Genomic DNA, 6000 nt, shown 5'->3' with positions numbered 1-6000 from the left:
TCTCTCTCTCTCTCTCTCTCTCTCTCTCTCTCTCTCTCTCTCTCTGTTCTGGAACTTGCTTTATAGACCAGGCTGGCCTGCAACTCATAGATCCACTTGTTTCTGTCTCTGCCATTGCTGTGATTAAAGGGATGTGCCACCACTGCCTGGCACCATTTATCTCTTTATCTCCAGTAAAACATGCTTCAGGGAAGGGCACAAAGTACCTAAGGAAAATTCAGTCAATAACTTTTCTGACATGATATTGGAAAGATAAAAACAAAACTCTTTGAGTAATTGGTGGAGTTATCAGGATGTGAGGTATCCAGAGACCACTGTGAGGGATTGGATTTCCCAAGGAGTAAAACCCACCTAAGGAAGCACAGTGGAGAGGAGGGAGTCCTGACCACTTCATTTGAACTGCTAGTTCCTGAAGCCATTACTGCTGGACGGTTTAGTTTGATGCATCTCTAAATTGCATTTGTGTTGGTCCCTGTTTTCATCCCTTAAAACACAGTGCTTGTAATGTTAAATACAGGAAACACATGTCTGTTACCCATCTCTGCTACCTTTGGGCTGAGCCAATAGAGGAGAGAATCTGCAAGGCAGGTACTGTAGGCCTTGACCTAATGCAAGTGTTCAGGAAGAGGTGTGTGGACCCCAGAAAATATTAATAGCAATAAACAACAATGATAGTAATATAAAGTTTCTTTCGCTGTAGCCTGGTGGTGTTTATGATTTATATTTTAGGAACATGTGGCTAAATTCCCAATGAAGAACAAGAGACTGCTTTGTTTTTTATGTTTTTTCTCTATTTTTTGTAGAACAGATGGCATTGGCTTGAGTGGTTAAGAAGAGACATTTCCCCCCTTTTCTCAATGAAATACAATTACATAGTATTCATAGAATTGATGGTATTCATTGTGTCAAATTCTGTTTCCTGGCACTGACTGAGGACATATATAATACGATACTGATAAGGAATGATGGGGGGTGGAATCAGTCATTTTGAGACTAATTTACATTACACCTTTAAAACAAATCTATCATTTTGAAAACAGATTTCAATAAGAAAGAAGTAAAATTCTCACATCCCAGACACCCATAAGGTATGGTTTTAATAACACACAAAAGAGGAATGGGGGTGAGGGGGCAAGTCTGTGGGCAGATGAGTTTCTGACTGGAGGAGGCAGGGCAGGAAGTACTTTCTCCAGCCAAGAACAGTCTCTACCACACATCACAGTAACCCCGACAACCCTGGAGGGGACAAGGATGCGGCGGTGTTCTGGAGGAGCGACGTTTTATTTTTAAGATTTAGTTTTATCATCATCATCATCATCATCATCATCATCATCATCATCGTGTGTGTGTGTGTGTGTGTGTGTGTGTGTGTGTGTGTGTGTGTGTGTGTGTGTGTGTGTGTGTGTCTGTGTGTGTGTGTGTAGATGCTCATATGCTCTGGAGCTGGAGTTACAGTTTCAGCAAGTCACCCAACACCGGTGCTAGGATCCAAACCCTGGTCCTCTAGAAGAGTAGCCAGTGTTCTTAACTGCTGAGCCATTTCTCTCCAGCTGTGGAGGACAGTTGTAATGACCAGGTCTTATGCTGGTAATCTGCCAAAACAGCTCTTAATATTTTTGAAATTTATTATTTCATTGTTTTATGTGTGTGGGTACAGAGTCCAGAAGAGGGCTTCAGAATCTTTGTAACAGGACTTGCAGATGATTGTGAGCCACCATGTGGGTGCTGGGAATCAAAACTGGGTCCTCTGGAAGATGAGCCAGAGCTCTAACTGCTGAGCCATCTCTCTACCCAAGTACAAGGTCTCATGTGTCTCAGGCTGGCTCTTGAATTTACTATGTAGTCAAGGATTACCTTGAATTTTTGATATTTCTGCTTCTCCCTCTGGGATGCTAGGATTAGATGCTGCCACACCTAGTTTTTGCAGTGGTTGGGACTGAACCCAGGACTTTATGAATGCTAGACATGCATTCTATCAACTGAATTACATTCCCAGTCCAGTTATACTTGTGGCTACTTAGCACTCATGTTGGGTGCTATTTCTCAATCTTCTTCTTTTTGTCTTCCCTCTGGATTTACTACTACTACTACTACTACTACTGCTACTATCTTGCAAGACAGAGATCTCCATATCCGGCCTCAGCCTGCCAAATGCTGGGGTTAAAAGTGTACATTGTACACTGTAGGCAAGTGCACCCTAGCCCAAAGAATTGTTAAAGAAATATTTCATTTTCCTGCGTGTGCATGTGGTATGCAAGCATGTGTATGCATGGCCAGACAGGCATATGTGTGAACATGTATGTGGAGATTTGAGGTTCATGTTAGGAATTTTCCTGGTATAGCATGAATATTATAATTATTATACATCTCAGTTATTGAAGGTAAAGATAGTCATTTATCCATTTTCTTGAGGACTAAACTGAATGTAATAGGCTCAACCCCCACCCGGCAAAAACAAAATCTGAATTTCAGTGTTCTATACTTTATATAATCTGAGTTTGAGCCTCAGAACACATGTGAAAAAGCTGGATCGCGGCTTGAGAGAGATTTGAGCCTTGATAATTCTTCCTTCATTTTTTCTTTTCTTCCTTTCTTTTTGTGACAGTATTCCATACTGTAGTCCACTGATTACAGCCTGGACCTCACTGTGTCATACACACTGACTTCGAATTTTTGGTAATCTTCTTGCCTTAGTTCCCTACGTGCTCGGCTTATAGGTGTGAGCTTCCAGAGGCAGAGTGTTATTTATTGTGGGGGGGCACCTATAAGAGGTTGAAGGATAGGACTAGGGGTGCAGCTTAGAATGGAGAGCTTGTTTAGCATATGGGAACCCTGGGTTTAATTCCCACACTCTCACCATGCTACAAACTGGATGTGCCAGTACATAAATGCCTGCACAGCCAGCACAGGCAGGAAGATCAGAAGCTGAAGGTAATCTTTAGCTACACAGGAAGTTTGGGGACATCCTGGGCTAGAAACCAAAAACACCCATACAGCACCAAAACAAAAGAAATCAAAGCATAAAAACAAATTACAAAACCCCAACAAAAACAAAAGAGACTGGAGGAATCAGGCTAGTGAAAGGAAAAGAGTTGAGCAAGGATGATAATTGGTCTAGTGGGCCACTTCTCTTCTGGTAGGGTGTGTCTGCAGCTTTCTGGGGGAGGAGTGGCCTGCCATCTGAAAGCAGTTCTCTGGAAAAGTGGAGTATGCCATCAGTGGTCAACTGTCCCAGTGGGTAATGTGAGAATGGGCGGCAGTCTGAAAGAGGGACACAGTGTCTCCTACCATCACCTGGCTGAACAGTTATCTCTTGCCCTGGCTCAGACCCTGCTTTGGGGGACTTTCAAGCTTAAATCGGGCATCAGAATTTCCTTTGGCTGCATTTCCTCTCTAATAATTGTGACCTTTTGTCTTTGTGCTTGGATTTGATTGTTCAAATTTTCCATTGTTTGCCTCCATTGCTTTAGTGTGCTCACTGCTCGTCCACCTTGGGCAGGTGCTTTTGGCAAACCTGCTTTGTTCTTTTAGCATTGCAATAGCTGATGGGAAAGACCAGGAGAACTCAGGCTAGGTGGCCTCTAACTAGCTGCTGAAGGTGACACAGGCTGCTTTGCAGTGGCCCCAGTGATCCCATCTGCTGGTATCAACAGACATGCAGAGTTCTTTCCTCATGTGCATGGGCTCCAGCCAGGGCTTCTCTCTGGGTCCTGGGTATAATCTTTGAGCACAGATCTCGGTGCCAACACAAGGCACTATGATGCTGCAGGCAGGAACTTCCACAGGGTGCTACCATTAACAGATGCCTCTTTTGGCTTTTTTTTTTCTTTTTTCTTTTTTTCAAAACAGGGTTTCTCTATGTTGCCCTGGCTGCCCTGGAACTTTTCTGTAGATCAGGCTGGCCTGGCCTCGAGCTCAGGGATCTATGTGTCTGCTTCTCTAGTGTTGAGATTAAAGGAATGCCTCACCACGCCCAGTTAACCAGGTGCTTTACTTATTATTTATTTTTATTGAGCTATGTGCATTTTCCTCCTCTCCCCTTCCCTCCTCCCCTCTCCCTTTCCATCTTCCATCCTGCCCCTCATGCTCCCAATTTACTCAGGAGATCCCCCCTCCCCAATCCATCTATGCCTCTCTTAGGGTCCTCTTTGTTACCTAGCTTCTCTTTAAGCAGGTACTTTTAACTAATAGAACATGACAGAAGAACTGAATGTTTCCTTCACATTCCAACTGTAAAATACTGACTATATCCGGCTGTCACTCTTTCTTGTCCTGTGTCTTGCCCTGATGACATACGCTGTTTGCTGGATGTGACTGCCTCAAGGAAAGGTCTGTGTGTTAAGAGGGAGAAGCAGGATTTGGAAGCAGATGTTTCACTGGTTGAACTTTAAGGGGACTGGCGCTGTGGGGGAGGTAGGCACAGAGAGATCCAGCTGCATGCTTAGCCACAGCGGGGTATTCTATGCTGCTGAGTTTATGGGGTGGTCATTTGTGAGGCAGCAATCGATTCCCGTTACAGACTGTTGTAGAGGTTGGAAAGTGAGGCAGAATCATTCACCTGGGTCATTACAAACTAGCCGTGAACATGATTTTTCACGAATGAGTCAAAATCTTTTAACCTAGTTCCTCTGAGATCAGCAATTCTGGCAGCCTTTTGTATTTCCTGTGATGAATAATGCTACTAAGATTTACATATGAACTTTGATCTACACCAGTATGCACTCATTGAGAAGTTTTGTTCTAGAAAGAAACTTAGCAGAAAACTTAAAAGGTTTTTTCGTTTGTTTTTGCTTTAGTGGTGCTGGGGATGGAACCCAGGGCCTCATGTGTGCTAGGCACACACTCTACCACTGAGGTGCATCCCAGCGCAAGGCACTAATATTTTTATAAGTCTTGGTATATTTTGCCTCATTGCCCTTCAAAAGGCTTGTGAATCTCATAGTATTGCCAGTAGAGTATGAAAACGATTATAGAAAGCTTGCTCTAGAAGGCAGATCTCTGTTTCTCCATCACTAAGATGGTTAGATATTTGTGTCTGTATGCTGTAACAGAGCTCAAGGGGCACAAAGTAGGGCCTGGTATTAAAATGGTATGTCTAGCCTTTATAATGCTAGACACTCCGTGGTCAGGACAAGCGAGGTCTAAGGCACACCTGGAGAAGTCCTTTGATGCTAGACATCTGCCATTCTTTGGTGTATGTCTCACTACTCTTCAGAGTGTCAGACCAGGAGGGAAAGACAGTGCAAAGATCCTGGGGCATAGGGCTTCAAGGCCAGAGAAAGGTCAGAATGGCTGGAGCTTAGGAGGTGAGGGCGTCATGGTGAGAGTTCAATCTAGGAAGACTTAGACACCAAAGAGGTCTTCATTAAAGTTCACACAATTTTGTGGCCTTTCATGGAAATCTTTCAGATGTTTTTAAATGGACTTTTCAATTTGTGACAGAGTCCCACATTGCCCAGGTTGCTCTTGAACCTGCTGTGTATCCATGCATCCTAGACTAGCCTTGAACTTAGAACCAGCCTCCCTAGAGATAGCATTGCAGGCATCCCTTGAATACTAATTAACATTTTTATTTATTTTATGCTGTGTGTATCAGTGTCTTGCCTGCATGGATTCATGTGCACATGCATGAGGCCTGGTGCTTGTTCAGGTCAGAAGAAGGCATCAGATCCCCTGGAGTGGAGTGATGCCACTACCTGACTGCTGGGAACCAAACTTGGATCACCTGCAAGAACTCATGCTCTTAACTGCTGAGACATCACTCCATCCTCTCGAATACTAATTTTTAAATCCACTTTCTGTTTTGTTTTGGGGAACAAGGTCTTGTTGTATGTCATACTAACCTTGAACTCTTAATTGTACTGTCTCCGTTTGCTGGGTCCCGGGATCGTAGATGTATGTCATTATGCCTGACCTTAAATATAATGTTTAAAACAATTCGTGTGTGTGTGTGTGTGTGTGTGTGTGTGTGTGTGTGTGTGTGTGTGTGTGCATGCACAC

The sequence above is a fragment of the Cricetulus griseus genome, chromosome 8, assembly GCF_003668045.3.
Source record: "Cricetulus griseus strain 17A/GY chromosome 8, alternate assembly CriGri-PICRH-1.0, whole genome shotgun sequence".
NCBI classification, from domain to species: domain Eukaryota; kingdom Metazoa; phylum Chordata; class Mammalia; order Rodentia; family Cricetidae; genus Cricetulus; species Cricetulus griseus.
This window is presented reverse-complemented; position numbering follows the sequence as displayed.